This window comes from Ambystoma mexicanum, chromosome 7p (genome assembly GCF_040938575.1).
Source record: "Ambystoma mexicanum isolate Mex_15411 chromosome 7p, UKY_AmexF1_1, whole genome shotgun sequence".
In the NCBI taxonomy this organism is placed as follows: Eukaryota; Metazoa; Chordata; class Amphibia; order Caudata; family Ambystomatidae; genus Ambystoma; species Ambystoma mexicanum.
The window spans coordinates 400,198,256-400,215,528 of record NC_090939.1 but is presented as its reverse complement, the minus strand read 5'-3'; the positions used below and the strand labels follow the sequence as shown (position 1 = coordinate 400,215,528).

The 17,273-nt window shown below is 40.3% G+C and overlaps 1 protein-coding gene across 2 annotated transcripts in view; it reads left to right on the top strand.

Annotated features, from left to right (window-relative positions):
• The window catches only part of ROBO1 (roundabout guidance receptor 1), a 2,404,538-nt gene that overhangs the window by 2,347,604 nt on the left and 39,661 nt on the right, over window positions 1-17,273 (top strand). The gene's annotated exons all lie outside the window — the stretch shown is intronic.

The window sequence follows — 17,273 nt, the reverse complement described above, 5'->3', positions numbered from 1 at the left end:
ACATCATTTGAACGTGTTAGTGCAAGGAGAAGTCAGTAGTGATCTAGATGGTCCATTGCAGCATCCATGTAGTGTGGTTCTGTCTGCATCCTGTTAGTGGTGCATCATGTGTACATTCATTGTGAGAAGTCCTCAAGCATCCTGGAATGGACTGATGCTTTTAGAAGTGGACAGCAGTGCCTTATCAAAAAGTTTATTTGGGGAAGATGGGGAAGAAATGTGGGAGCAGGCAGCAGTTGGTACCAAGCCAATAATAGAGTGAAATCTCTCCTAGGGAAAATAACTGTACGGATAAATACGAAAAGAATTAAAGTTGGACACGTGGGCGCAATTTTGCAGTTCGATAACATTACAGTTGGACACCTAGGAACAAAATCACAGTTGGAAAAATCAAAGGGTGACATGTAGAAGGAGCCTGGGAGTGACATAAGAATGTCAAATTGTAAACTGGATACTGAGGGACACGAAAAAAATAAGAATCCATGTGTAGCAGACCATAACATAGCACACCAAGGCATGGCAATGTAATGAGAACGCATACCATGCTTAAAAAAGCATTACAAGTCATGCCATGGGATAAAAGCACATTTGATGACATGCCTGACACTGGCCTCTGTAGATAGCTCCCACCCAATTGTCCCACTGTGAACCCCCTCTCTTTCTCTCTCACACACACACATACACACACATACTCGTTCTCTGTTTCTGTATCTCCCCCTCTCTTTCTCGCTCTCTCAAGTGCTCTCTAACTCCCTCTCTACTACTGTTTCCAACATGCATTGGGTAATTGGTAGGTGAAGGGAGGAGGCTGACTGTCTCCATTCATTACCCTAAGTAAAGTGCTAAGTGGGTATACAGTGTTTATATCCTCCTGGAGTAAAGCACTCTAGAAATGTAATAAATACAAATACAAATATCAAATATTCTATATAGAATGAACATATATTGAATATTTGATATTGAACATTATTATAGTGAATGCATTTAGGGTGGGGTAAAGGGTTAAATATTTTTTGGAAATGGTCGGGATGGGTTTTTAGGGCTGGGAAACGGGGTTCAGTGCATTCAGTATAACATTGTTCAATATAAAATATTCAATGTGCATTCTTTATAAATTACTTTGGTATAAAGACATGTAACCCGCTAAGTGCTGTGAAAGGCATGCACCTTTTTGCTCTGGGAAAGAGATACCAGAGTTATGGAAATTCAAGGTGCTCATTTCCTCACACTTTCCATGTTGGTTGCAGGCTGAGACCCTTCTGAAACCTCTCTCTAACTTGAACATGTGTTCGTGTCATTGAGGGCCTGCTCGAACCTTTGCAGGGATGCAAAAAACATAAATTGTCAGGTGTTCATCAGGCAATCAATGTAGGATCTGAAATATTCCCAGAAGTCGATGACATTATTTTCAAACAATCCTTTGAAACCCTCCAATTCCGCGGGATACCCCCGCAGTGTTTTTTCTTTTGTTAATACTTACCTACAATGCTAGCACCAAAGGTTCGAACATTTGGTGTTCGAACCTTTGGTGGTAGCATTTTTAGAACATTTTGTACATGTAACCTTTTGGATACGGTCAAATCATACAATACCGTCCAAGGGCAAGTGCTGGTAAGAAGGGGTGCATGGGGAAACTGGTCGAAGGAGGGCCTGACCCCAATAAGCCTCATAAGGGAACAGGCAACCAGTCGCAGTGGCAGGAAGAGATTAGCAGGGGAGGGGAGGAGAAAAGGAAGGTCTTGAGAAGCTTCCTGATATAAGGAGATCAGGATCAAATCAGAGGGGGCAGGGAAGCCATTCTAGAGGGAGGCTCCTGCCGAAGAGAGTGATCTATCCCCCGCTATCTGCTTGGAGAAACATCTGACATGCAGAGAGTTGGAGATAGACGATCGAAGGACTCTAGCAGAGAGTTATTTACAGAGAGAGAGTTGAGTGTAGCGAGGACCCTGGCCCCGGAAAGTCTTGTGGATGACACAGAGGGTCTTGCATTTGATCCATGTAACCACCAGGAGCCAGTAGAGAGATTTTAGGGCTGGAGAGATGTGGTCTCTGGGCTTGAGGCCAAGGATAGGTCTTGAAGTCCTATTCCGGATTAGTTGAAGAGGGTGGAGGGAGGAAATAGGCAGATTAAGGAAGAGGCTGTTGCAGTATTCCAGCCTGGAGAGAACCGGAGCTCTGTAGACATTGAGTTTCTGGGGGAAGGTGAGGAAAGGGAGAAGGCCTTTGAGGAGGTGAAGCTGAAAGTGGGCCTTCTTGGCAAGGTCAGCGATATAAGGTGAGAAGGTGTCAAAGATGACACCCAGGTTTTTATCATCACAAGAGGGGTGAGGGGGCCCAAGGAAGAACGCCAGAGTGGAAGAGGGAATTAGGGGGTAGGAGTCCTAATGATAAGAATCTCAGTCTTACTAGCATTAAGGCAGAGATCGTTAGCAGCCCACCATACCTGAATAGCCGTTAGACATTTGGGAATGAGAAAGGGAAGAGAGGAGGAAGAAGAGGGTAGCTTAAAGGAAACAGCTAGAGAATAGAGCCCTGAGGCACACCGCAAGTCAAGAGTGAGGTAGAGGAGAGAAAAGGGCCCAGTTGCACTTGCGAGGGCCGATTCGAGAGGAAAGAGGTCAACCAATCCAGCACCCAATCTGTGATGCCAAAGGTATCACCTAGCCAATTAATAAGGATCGAATGATTGATAATGTCAAAGGAAGAGGACAGATCAAGGAGAATGAGGGAGGAGGGACAGTTGGTGTCAAGGTTTGAGAGCAAGTCATCACGGGTGTTGAGGAGAGCAGTTTCCGTACTTCTGGATGCTCTGAAGCCAGGCTGGTAGTTGTGGAGGCAGTCAACAGATTCAGTGTGATGGATTTGTTGGGAGAGGTCCAACATCTCCAAGAGCTTGCCCAAGAAAGGGGTGGTGGAGATAGGGTGGTAGTTAGCCGGGCAGGAAGGGTTTGCAGACAGATTTTTAGGGGGAAATGCAGAAAAGGAATCAATGAGTTTAAGAACAGGATTGCTTCAACACAACATGTTTGTTAAAGGTCCAACTGAAGCATAGTGTACCATAACCTGCTCTAGAGGAGTTGCCATGGCTACAGGAAAGTGAAGAGAAGCATGTCAACACTGAAAGAAAGTTGGTGTATGGGGCTATAGATGTGTTAGACTAGCACTGCAATCCCGAATTTCTGTAATCTTCAACTTCTATAAAGCAACCACAGCAACGTCTGGCAAGGATCAGTACCTAGGAAAGTTGGACTGTTATTATATTCCAAATCCTACTGTGCATAATGGTAGCATCACATTTCAATTAGATTGTTTCTCTAAGTGCTGATCCCTTTTATATTTTAATGATTTACCTTTGGAAATCAAGTCCTTCTTGTATGGGCACCTTGATAAAGAAAGAAACAGGAACCTGTTGACAGTTTAATTTAAACACATTTTGGGCACATGAGATTTTGGAATGTCAGAAAGCAATCATTTAAATACAACATGTGATTTTAACAAGATATAAATAGGAAGTATAAATAATTCAGGGGACAAGAGGAAAGGCAGGAAGTATGGCAAATGTGAAATAGCTATAATTCCGAAATCACACTACAAAATCAAAATTCTACACAGGTATGAATCATTTTGCACAAGAAACAGAGTTTTCACAGTTCAGGCAAACTATGGTTGGGTAAAGAAGAAAAGGAAAGACAAACCACTAAATACATCATATGCACTAAATGGCACATCAAAATGTGTAGTGAAATGTCTTTGGGCTGGTCTCCCAGCATTCAGTACTTTGGCTGTCTAAATATGAAGGGATATTCAATTAGCTAAACTACATCCTGCTGGATGTGTTATTCAAATTGACAAAGAAACATTGAATGAGACACTGCAAATGTAATAGTATCAATTGGTAAGTCAGACCATTGACATCATCATGGGGTACTGTATTGGCGGATAACCTGTGAAAAAAGAAGTCAACATAGGTGTTGGAAAGCTTCAAAAGCAGTGGCTTCAAATGTATCTGACTAGTTAAGAGATAATTCAATGCATGTGGACTTGTGACGATTATCTGCGTAAAGTAAAATACGTGTCAATCATAGTGTTGTTCTGAGCTTGTCATCAAGAACATGCCTGTTTCAGGATACAGTATTTCACTAGAACAATTTCTTGGCAAGACCTAATTTTGAACCAAAACACAGAATATGTGCAGTCCTTTCTAATTTCCGGGTTTCCTTCTGGGAAAATGAGGGAGAACCTTTCCGGCAACGTTAAGAATCACTAGCCAAGACCTTTGCTAAAGGGATGTTTCTCACTTCGATTGGTGTGGGGGTAAAACATGTCTAAACGTTTTTATGATTTACTTTGCTGAACTAGCGGTAGATTCTAGCATCCACCTGGGCAAGCAAAAGGACTCTCACTAATTGTCTAAACTTTGCCAAGGGGCAAGGACCATTGAATACAAGAACTCTGAGGCCGCAGGGTTCATTTCCGGCCAGCAGGGGACAACAACTGTGCCTTAAAGATGTAGCCAAGATGGCAATAGTGTGAAGGTGTATAGCACAAGAGTTTTGTGGCCAGGAAGCTGTGGGTGCATCTGCTTCCACCATACACAGTCTAAACTCCCAAATTGCCACCCACCTTTTGTCTGAAGTCACACTGCTGTTAAAACAGCCACTTAAATGTGTTGTCGGCTGATGCTCACAATCCCCAAGACACTGGTGCTTCACTGCTTGCTGTTCTCAGAGCTTCGAACATTGATCACGACCCCTAATAGTGTTAATAGGAGTCAGAGGAATGTCCATCTTGTATGCTTCTGCAGAACCACTGAGCATGAGGGTGAGCATCATGCATGCTGCCTTATTGATCACCTTCCCGCCACCTCCTAGCAACAATTTGGATGATCTTTCTAGTGATATGTTGGTGTTAACAGCATGTGGTCTTTCCATTGTTCATTCTAACAGTAGTCCATTCATAGCAATATTCTGTAAATGTAATACAATCATCTTCCTTTTCAGAAAACACTCTAATGTAAGTGTCACTTTAGAAGGTGCAGGTGGTTGTAGTGGCAACATTCAGCATGTACTGGATTTAAAATGACACAGAAGACACAATCTTTATCAATGTTGAGCTATTTTTGAACTCAGTAGCCAATACCTGTCTTGGTTGCATTATCTAGTGAGAACACAGCTTGTGATCCCCTTTCCTAATTGGGCATGTTCCTTGGTGGTCTGTGTTGAGGACATAGAGGAATGTGGGTACTGATGTGAGCCTGTGTGTCCCCAATGCCTCAGTCCTTTCTCCTGGGCTGTGCAGTTATTTGTAGAGCTATAGCGTGTGTTGCTTGATTTTGGTGTGCAGCATAAATCCCAGTAATATAACATAAAATAAACATTAAACCCACTGCACTATATACATTTCTGGATACAATGTGCACTGCTATTGTTAATGAAAAAGAATTTGTGTTGTTTTGTCTACATTTTGAGTTCTGGAAGTAAGAGAGTGTTAGAAGAATTATGAGGAAAGGCAAGTCAATTTCTTAAATATTGGCGTGGAAGTGAGGGGTGTAGAAAGAATTAGCCTGCCTCTTCCCTTCTGTTTATACCACAGGACCTTATCTAGGCATCTTCAGGCTTCATACAGTGCCTTTCATTCATATTGCCCAATTACCTCTATATGATTGAAAAAGGGTAAATTACAGATACAAGGAAGATACTACACACTTCTAAAGTAAGACACATCATATATTTAATTTTATCAGCAAGAAAGAAGCACTGTCATTATACCATTTGCATGCATGAGCATACTCACAAAGAAAGAAAACCGTTATCATGGTGTATGTTAAGGATTTCAGTCAGGCAATACACCCGGGTCTCGCCTAGCATGTAATGCACAGATGAAATACTTATTTATTGTGTCTGTAGGTTCAATATTCTGAGTGATATACCACTCATATCACACCCTTCTCAAAATACCCCCCAGGTCACAGTGGACCAGTAATCAGGCTGGTTGGTAAAGGTAAATATTTATTTATTAATTTAAATTCAAATCAAACACAAATTAATATATATGGGGCAGCAATCACCAATGTGGTGACCACACATTTCGGAAAGTAAGGAAATTGAATTGACTTTTATCAATACAAAATAGAAAACACAGGAAAAAGAACAGTTTTGGTTGATGAAAAGATAGCGTTTAAGTTAAGATTCCCCCCGCAAAGTTCTCAATTCATAAATGAGCAATTCTACATAGATGTAAGTAAGTAGCAGGCATTCAGGAATAAAAGAACTGAGTACAGTGTTTAAATATAGTCTTCCTTCCCCAAACAAGAGAGAAAAGCGTTTTTTGGAAATTGACACTTTTTAAACTGACAGTTGAAAATGGCACTGTGAGACAATGAAAAGTGTGCAAAAATCCTTAAATTGATAGAAATTCTTATGAGAGCACCACTGAACAGGTCTTAACAAACATGAGCTACAAGATGAGCAACAGAACACACTTTAAATCAGAATGGAAGTTAAGAGAATGCCATGTGTGAATCTCCACAGTTATGCACGGCCGCTTGTAACTCTTCATGTGGCGCATACTACGTTTTCTTTATGGGAAGGACTTGATTTAATCCAAATCACTAATGGCTTATGGTCTAGCAAAACAAATGAGAGAAATCAGCATGAACACGAGGGATTACAACAGGGTTGCAAGAATGGTTCTGACAATATTAGAGGTTCTGAAGTTAAAGATGGGATAGGTTGAGATTGGGATAGGACAAGGCAAATATACTATGGGTTCCTATGATTCCTGTTTATACTTACAGTCCACTGTAAATTAAGATTGGACCATCAAGTTCTGGTCATCATGGGTCAGGTCTACAGGCAGCAGGGCACCTATGATGGAATTGGATCAGCTGGGCGGTTCTGGTTAATCAGGCTGGATTGGATTAGATTGGCCCTTCTGGTCACTGGGTACTGTAGGTTAGCGGTATGGCAACTTTAAGCAGACAAGCCTTAATGGTAGCAAGCCAGACTGGATCAGAATTATTTCCCTGATGTTTTTTTGGGATAGTTTCAGGGTTTGGGCCTAGCTGGAAAGAGTTCACCAAATACTGAGGCTTTGGCTTGGTAAAGAAGTCTGGAAGCAGGACAAGATGAAACATTCTGGAACAGGATGGAAGAAGTCAGGATCAAAGCGCTGTGTGGAAATCAGGATGTAGTCAGGAATCAGTGTGTCTGTGTGTGGTGAAGTTCCTATATTTATCATGCTAAATTACATTACAACATTTATGGTAGGGGCAGAATTTCAAACCACACCCCCACGGCTGTGATAGGTCAAAGGCACTTGCCTTTTTCTGGTTTGAAGTCAGAAAGAGCTGTCATATTTTATGGTGTGATTTGGGAACTCCCACATTGATTTTAACCACAATTTAACTTTCCCACAAATGCACATTTCTATAATTATGCCCTCAATAAAATCGGACACATACATTACATATTTTGTAGGTTATCCTGACATCTAACTCCCATCTCAGTAAGAGCTGTCTTTGTCATTCTGTGGAAATTTGTCAATTATAATCATAATGATTTGGCCTAACAATTCCTAATTCAGTACATATCTTATTTCATAACTTTTGTTCCTTATGCAGTACAGGGTTCACTCACATCTTCAGAGAAAGAGCATAACATTAGATTTACACCAACCAATTTTTAGATGTGTCCTCTTTCATGGGGCAAAGTTAAAGGTTTTCAAAACTTAATCACAAATAGCATTTTAAACAACAGATTTATTTTAGCAGTTTTTTTCTTTCCTTTCAACAGGCAACATCTGTCAAATTCCTTTGATCAGGGTGTGGGTCCAGAGGGAAGCTTCCTGTCCCTCCCCTGAAGGGATCAGTTTTCAGCCTGCCATTGTCCTTGTCTGGAACAGAGACACAAGTCTGATGAGGTCTTTGTTCTAAATATGCAAGAACCTCCAGCATCAATTAAGCCTTCCTGCTAGCAGTGGAGTGTCAACCTGAAGTGTCAATCTTTCCCAAACTGGGCACTGTGCAATCAGAATTAAATAGTAAATCTTTCATTTAAAATATAAATGAACACAGTTTATAGGGGATTTTACCATTTAAAGAATTAGGCCTTTCACAAAAACATGTTTTTAAACAGGCGATTTTGCACTTCTTCATGGAAAAAGCACTTTTAAACTGAGTCTTTTGCATCAGATTTTCCTCTGCAGCACACACATTTATTCAGCACCAGTTCTTCATTTAAGTTCTGTGATTTGTCTGCAGTCTGGATGTATGTATCCAGACTTTGCTTGGAGTTCTCTCTGCACAGCTGAAATTGTCACGTTGCCATTTTTAGCTGCATTTTTCCCCTGGAACTGAAAACAATGTTGCTGGGCTGGTTTTTCATGAAATACATTTCTTAGCTGCTGTCAGTCAGTGAGGCCTGGTTTCTCTGAGCCACTGGAGGATCCGTGATTTCAGTACATTTTAATTTCAATTAATTAATCTAGCACCAAAACAGCACTTTGAAGGTTGCAATTGGTTGGATAAGATGCATTTTAAAAGGCATTTTCAGTGTTTAGCCCAATTCTTTGACCTTGCTTCATGTTACATGTAACAGCACCCACTGGCATTCTCCTGCAGTGAGTTCTGTTTTCACCCCCACTTTGACTGTGTGTGGCAGGGGTGTGCAGCCTTTTATGATTGTGGCCCATGCGCAGTTTTGCAGATTTTTGCACGCACAGGGGTTAGCACATCCATTTCTGGCTGTTTCTTTCCCCATTGGTAAAGGGAGGCAGTGGGGCGCATCGGAATGTTTAAAAACATCCCACAGGTACAGGTGCAAAACATACCTTACATTATAATGACAACTTTAGAATAAACATATAATTTTCTTAGTTTAGAATAACCTCAAATATTCAGCTGTTATGCAAGCCCTATGAAAGCATTATGGATTCAATGTTTTTTTGGATCATGTTATATTCCCCATTATTGTGCTTATCATTGGAGGGGTTGTTAGATTATGACCCTCCTCTGCACTAAAGGGACAAACTCCCCTTCAAAGTTTTGAAACCGGCTAATCCATTAATCTAAAATGTTAAATCCAAATTCCAATGAGGCTATTTTATAAGTGAGTAAAAATAGGTCTTAACTGAAAAACGGAAATGTGTTTGTAACATTTATTTCTTTGCACCTTATTCATGCACATTAAAAGATGCATGTTTACTTCATCCAATAAGGTAGTTCAAATAGTAGTTTCTTCCTGTGGTACTACGTGCTGTACTAGTCCATACACATCCATGGAGCTGTGATGGCGACAGTAGAAGTACAAGATTCTACTTGTCTTTTTCCTATTTTTTGTTGGAATTTTTACTCCCTATTTTAATTCTGTGGGAGTATTTGCCAATTTGTAGGGAGTAAAACGTTACTGATACACCCCTTATCTGTAGGGCGGACTAAGTGTTAGTATCACGTGTTACCCCCAATACTAGTTGCTAGTAATTAAACATTGAAAACATACTGTACACGTTCTTTAGCTCATAACCTCTACTGCAGGGGGCAGAAAAAAGAGTATTATCACACAAGTTCAATGCATTAGCATTATATGTATTGGGGTAGTTAATGATATTACGACATTGGTTCTCTGGGACATAGAATTAGGATGTAAGTGTGTAGACATTTCATTTCCTTCCTATTCCTAATCAAATATATACCCTATGCATCTATAAAGGGGGTCAATTTAAATTGGTCATTTCATCTCCATCCATAGCTGTGTGGCTATATGTTATACAGGGACAATTTATAAATGGAGGAAATTAGAAGGGCAAACTAGCTTCAGTTCAAATATACCTAATGGTGATAGTTGGTTTTAGGGAGGTTTTCATTTTTCTAAAGTCCACCCAAAGGACTTTATAAGGCTCTCTATTTACAGACCTCCGATTTCTAGTATAAGTCTGTACCACTCAAGGTAAGTAGCAATAGCAGAGCAGCCGGTCTTATTTTAGGAGGGAGAGAGGGCTGTAGGAAGGTACAAACAACTTGTAGCATACAATAGTCCAAAGAAACACTTATACACTCTAAAGTTATATAAAAATACTGGTTTATTATATATACACACAAGTGAAGATACATCTTCAGAAAGATAAGTACTATCATAATTAGAAAACACAAATTCTAACCAACTCAATACTTCTGATAAGTGAACCACAGTGTAAAAAACACTTTTTAGTACACTTTGTAATTACTTTTTATAATAGTATACACAATTCAGAGGTAAGTAAGAACCTAAGAATTACTTTTTAGAATGACCTCATGCAATTCCAAGGTGAGTAATAACTTGGTAAATGTTTCAGTTTCAGGGATAACATGAAGGTACAAGACCAACACAAGCAGGTAAACACTTTACAGAGTTTGTAGTTACTTTTTAGAATTTGAGAAACAATTCAAGGGTAAGTAGGAATTTGTAATACTTTTCAGAATTACTATGTAATTCAAAGCTGAGTAATAATGTTGTAATACTATTTAGAATATTAGACATCATTCATATGTAAGTAAGAACTTGGTTTAAGATCCTTATGACAGAAACCACACCAACACAAGGTGAGTTACTTTAGCAATCTTCTATCGACACTAGGTAATATGATTCCTTCCCTCTCTAGTTCTGAGTCTCTTTCAGGGTCAGATTGGAGGTCCAAAAAGCAGGCACAATCTGTACAAAAGTCAAGAGTTCCTTTAGAAATCTTCAGTAGCCAGTAAGTATCAGTTTATGTGGGTAGAAAGGTTCAGGGACTTCAGAAAAGGATCCCTGCATGCGTTCGAGCATTAGGTCTTGGTGACCATGTATGGGCAAACAGTCTACCACACGAATCACCCCCCTAGTCACACATGAGTGACACAACAACTTTAGGTAAGTATGACCTCAAGTCCCAGAGTACCTTACGAGGGAAGAAGAAGATGAAGATAAGAGTCCTTCACGGTGTAGCAGCTGTAGACCCAGTTTCTTGTTCCTTTGTCGTGGTGGTGAAAGGGGGGACTCTGTATGGGATTTCACAGCAGCCGTTTAGAGAGGAGACAGCAAATGATTCTTAATGCTCCAATGAGGATCTGTGGTTTTGGCATATTTTCAGAGATACCAATGAAGAGCAGTTCTTGTCCGATCGACCTGCCTCATTTGCTTGGTCCTGCACTCTGGTGGAAGGACTTTGAGGAGTAGAGTCTTGCTTCTGGAGGTCCAGTAGGAGTCCACCAAAGTTTCTGGAGGATTTGGTCTTTGGAAGATGATGCACTGCAGGGTGGCCCAAGTCCCAGGGTGTTGGTGGTTTGCAGCCAGGAAGGTTGAAACACGTCTTGGGATAACACAAATTGCAGATAATCTTAGAACTGATTATTTAGCCTTCTTCAGAGCTCCCCTGTTGATTTGGAAATGGGGTCAGGACAGCAGTGGTCACTTTAGTAGGCTTTACAGGTTACTGGGAGGGCCTGCAGGTGTCTCTGGTAGTCGGCTTTGGTTCTTCCGTTCCAGTGGTCGACTTGTCTTCAGCTTCTGGGTCCAAGCCATTGATTCAGGAACCCAGCCAAACAGCCCTCATGTGACTTTCAAACTTTGCAGGGTGGCTGTTCTCACAGGACAGCCATCCTCCCAGTTGGAACTGGTTCCAGGCTGGTATGCCAGAAGACAAAGCACTGCAGAGTTTTAGAGTCCTCCCTTGTTTTCTGTCTACACAGACACTCTGGAGCCTTGGCGGCCTTCACAAAGGATTCCTGTTAGGTATTGTTTTCAGTTTCTGTGCTAATTCCATTTAACCGGAGAGACCCCCAGCACTGTTGCTGGACTCTGGACTTTTCTCTGGCTGGGATTTTTAATTTCTATTGTTTTATGGAGTCTGGCAAATAAAGGAATCTGCTTTTTACTTGGTGACACCCAGCACCCTCTGTACAGTGTCACTAAAGAGTCCCCTGGACTTATTGTTATGTTTAAATACATTTTCTTGTGAGAACTACAGTTCCCAAGAATAGTAAGATAACTTTTATCGTTCTTACCTTTTGTTTTTGTTTGTTCAGCACTCACCTTATGTGGGGTGCTGGGGGTTACATAGTAACTCCTTCTCCCACTCCTCATGTAACTTTTTGTTACACTGACTAACTTAAATGGCTGGTGGCAGTGGTTACTTTTTACTACCTTTTGTGCAGAATACTACCAGGCTGATTTCTCAGCTGCAGTACAGCACCCATGGGTGACCAATTTCTCAAAATGGCCCCAGTCTTCTTTTTTCAACATTTTTCATTTGTCAGTTCCTTGTAGGATTTACTTCTATTGTTTAGAACATATTTGATTCCTGCTTTTACTTTTGGCGGGCTTCAGCCCTGAAGCCCACCCAGGCTCCAATGTGTCTCGGAAGTCAGGAAGTGAGGGAGGGTCCCAGCATATAAGGTGTGGATTTTTGGACTACAGGCTGAGTTGACCACTGTAACTAGGAATCCAAATTAGAAGATGAACCGAGACACCAGCAGCACCTTCAACAGCTGCAGAGATCCCAGTGAAGCCCTGGAGCTGTGCTGATCCCAGTTTCATCTCTATGTAAAATGCTAGAAATCAGGATGGGAGATCCTTAGACAGATGTCTTATCTTGAAGCTATTTTATTTTGCCTTCAAAACGATTTTGCACAGATAAATCGAATTAAACATTTACAGGACTTTCGATAAGCACGAAAGTATGTGCAGGGTGTGAAACAGGACTGTAGTAGGTCCGGGGGTATTCAACAAAATAGTGTACACAACACTATCCATCAACACATATATACAAAGATGTTTTGTGGCACAACCTTTGTATATATGTGTTGATGGATAGTGTTGTGTACACTATTTTGTTGAATACCCCCGGACCTACTACAGTCCTGGGTCACACCCTGCACAAGTTCTATGTCACTACCTACCTGTATTGTATACTCGTGCACCACTGTGGAAATTGTCTCTTGATAATTGAAGAGGTCTATACTCACCTGTATTTCCCTTAAGAAAAAACGTCTGTCGATACTTTCGTGCTTATCGAAAGTCCTGTAAATGTTTAATTCGATTTATCTGTGCAAAATCGTTTTGAAGGCAAAATAAAATAGCTTCAAAACAAGACAGCTGTCTATGGATCTCCCATCCTGATTTCTAGCATTTTACATACAGGTACCCTCCTGGGCATATCAGGACTCCGTCAGGCGCCCTTTATTGAATTTCCCCAGTTTTATCTTGACAGTAAAGACCAGCCAAGGATGATTTCCTCCCTTAGGCTAGTGGGACCACTAAACTCAAGATCTTATTCATTTTGGGCCATCCCCCGATGTCCTGCATCTTCCCTGGGCTGCAGAACACCAATACCCAGGGTACCTGGACCATTATCGATTGCTTCATCTTCTGAAGCTCAAACCCAGCTGAAACTTTGCAGGCATAGGTGTGGACCTCCCGAGGCAGGATTTCTTCATGAATATTCCCCTCACATGAGTTCAGGACTGAGTAATCAAAGAGAATCCAACCAGCAATTTTCCCTTCTTCTTGGCGCTGAGAAAAAGGCACCCAAACCACAAAGAGTCACTGAAGTGAGATGAATCCATTGCTGCCGACTCCTTCTCCCAAGTGCTGCTGCAGAATCCCCCCAAAGGTCCACCCTTTCATCACCACGAACAAGGATCAGGGTCTGCCAGGTTGGACCTCAAAGGAAGCCAGCTACCATTTCTTCTTCATTTTCAAGGTACTGGGGCAGTTGGGTTGAAATTACCTTGTGCCATTTTCAGTGATTCTTGGCTTGGGAAGTGCTGCTTTCTTCAACTGAGATTCGATCTCAACTCCGCTTTGCAGGCCTTACAGCGTGTGTGCTATCAGGAAGGCTCCTCTTGAGCTTCTGTGTTTTTCCATGAACCACTGACTGGTTAACTAACCTTTCCTCTGAAAATATTCATCAGAACTTGATTTTGGCTGTCCTGGTTTCCCAAATGTCCTTCTTCTTGATTCTACTGGCTTTGACAATGCTGGTTCCTCCATAGACTTTAATTGTGAACACTTGTATTGTTAGGAAACAGACTGCCTGCATCCCTCTGGGAGAGCACACTTGTTATTATTAGTTGCTAGCTGTGTTCTTTATAATCTTTATTTCCCTCCTTACTCAATTTTACAAAGGTGTTACTTATAAGTGTTTGTACTGACCTTAATTGATGTCACTGAGTGGGCTGGCTATGAAAAGTTACTGACCAGCATTATTGTTCCTACTATAATTTGATTCCATTCCTTCATTGAATGTTATTATTAGTTGCTGCATTTTAGCTTTGCCTGTGGGCCTTGTGGATACATATATAAATACATATATTTTAATATAACTTTCAGTGAGTCTTTTCTTAGGTCCTTGTATGGACTGATTTCTTTGTACAGCTCTACAGCTCACACAGCTCCCTCCTAAGATATGCCTGGCTGCTCAGCCACACTATCGACTTGTGCAGTGCAGGCCTATATTAAGAGTTGGGTCCCTAATACCAAGAGATAAGTCTTATGAAGTCCCACGCCAGTAGGACCTTAGAAAAACATACTTATCAATTCCCACTGAAGACAAAAGTCAAACCAGGACCTCCCACACCCAGGACGGCAGAAGAGGACCAACAAAGGACATGCACACAAGAAATAGCAGGAAAAAGAATATAGACACAAATTTTGGGTCAATGATGACCCTTCTGTGCATTACCAGGGCTGTGATCACAGCCTGCAAGTAAAAATACAGACCAAAGAACAGACCAAAACAGTCCAGCAAGAAGTGCTGGAGGTATCACAGGTGAAGAAGATTTGGCATTGAAATGAGAAATCTACCTAACTGTTGGTGGCAAACATCTTTTATAAAACGGCATTTTCAAATTAAAGTCAACTTCATGGAAGTGTTCTGCTTAGGTTTAACAAGGTGAACACCCAACATGTTGAAAGGCACATAAATATGCTCTCCATGGCACAAAACAGTGCTTTTGATTGGACATCTGGTTGTTGTGTGGACCAAAAACCCATATTTGCCATGGCATTCATAGAATCTCTTTTCATCATTCATTTTCATAGTTTCATTTAATCTAAGGAGTTCACAATGAATAATGAGAACAACCTTTCTGGATATTCTCCAAGTTGTGGAGCAAAATAGATACGCCAGCTAGGTTATTCCTTGAATGAAAGACTCTGAAGTGAATAGTTTGATTGCATTAATTTTGCTGATTTGTTGATAAACACTCCTTGAAGGGTTGTATTAATTCAAACAGAAACAATTGGCTATTTTGCCATAAGTCAAGTACATTTGGAATTGATCCAAAAATGTGCAACAAGATCCTCAATGACTGCAAATAGAAATACAGAAATAAGATTCTCATTAAAGGCTTAGTTCGAAGAAAATTCTCCTCAAGATCCTCATTAAAGACTTAGTTCAAAGAAAAATGCTCCTATACACGTATTTCACCACTGTAATCAAGTGGCTCATATGGAGGATTAGAAACATTGGTAGCTTTTCTAATTAAACACAGTGTTACTAAACCACTAAATCATTGTATCTAAAATAAAATCAAATACATTTAATTTACCATGAGTAATGATACTGATTTTGGTAATTTAAATTGAAATGCACATTCTATATTTTGTTTTGCACACAAAGATGCCAACTCAACCTTTGTTGGTCTTCATTCAAGTTAGTTTGTAGGGTGGGTATCTTCTATTTTGGATAGATAACCCTGTGTGAATAAGGACTAAGTGTCAGAAAATAATTGATTTTGATGTTAAATTGATTGAGATTTGCAGAAGCAGGTCTAAGGAAAAGCTTTTTGGGCTCTATAATTAAGTAATTAAATATAACTGAGCTTAAACTCACCTTATCTGTAGTAGACTGAATCTGATAAAACAGTCTCATTTGGTGTAATCCCAGAATGCCGATCCTGTGGATTTAGCGCTCTAAGATCAAAGCCAAATAAATACTAACATGTAACATCATCACGTACGCATCGCAAACAAAATGACGTTACTGCAAAGTAACGTGCAGCGCACATTTTGAAAAGTCGCCGTAAAATTCATTAAGTCCTTGTGTCACAATGGATCATATAGCTAAGCCAATGTAATGTCCTTATACAATGTGGCTCTGTTATTACACAGATCCCTGATTGAAGTAAAGTTAAAGAATGAGCAATAATTTGAAGGATGCTAAATAAAAAATGTACTTCCAGTGTTCATCTTTGGGTAGATTGTCAATAATAGGTTCACATAATTAATAATTTGTTGCACTTCATGTCAAAATATGCTCAGATTTGTATTGTAGATTGTTTTCCTTTGCTCTATGTGTAGGCGTAATATTAACCTTAGCTGTGGTACAGTTAGTGGTCTTGTGGGGGAAATCCTTTCTTTGTGTTATGCTGTATCACATACATAATACACACAAAGGTTCTCATATAAGACAAGAGAGAGTAAAGGTTAGTCACAAAGGAATCAATGTATAGCCATAGTATGATTGAAATGTGAGAGAAGGGAACCACATAGGATAAGTTGAAGTGAAAAGTGAAATTGATCATAGATAATTAAATAGTTCATTATCTTGATTCAGGCTGGAGCACTAAGTGTCCATTATATTTATCCACTTGGCTTCTTTCTGTCACTAAAGTTGTCCTCTGTTACCTCCTCTCGGGGACATGTCCATTCTTTCCAGCCCCACACACTTGAGGAGTTGCAGTTTCTCCTTCAGATGTTCTGAAATGAGGTGTACTGCTAATGCATATCTGATGTCTTTATTCTCAATTGCTCTAAAGTGTTCCATTAACTTGGTCTTCAAGTTGCGTATGGTAATCCTAATATACCATTTGGTGCATAGACATTTGATACCATAAATGAAAAATTTGGTGTTGCAGTGAATTAATTGGTAGATTCCTTTTTGGGTTCCATTCAGTAGGGTTTTGCCATTCATCATGTTTGGGCAAATTTTACAATTGCCACATTGGTAGTTTCCTGTTGTTGCAATTAAATTCCACATACTTGCCAAAGTAATGGTTTTCTTGCTGGATTTCATATAACTAGGCCTGACTTGGTTCTTAATTGTTTTAGCTTTGTGGTATGTGATTGATGGTTGTGGATCCAGGTTTTTATTTAGATGACTGTCTAGTAGTAATATGTTCCAATGTTTTTTCAAACTATTCCTTAAGGTATAGGCATCTGTGTTATAGGTAGTAATGAATCTGATTTTGTTGTTCAGAGCATTTTGTTTGAGGTCTTTGTTTTTCAGGAGATCTGATCTTTCTTTCTGTTAAGCTCTAT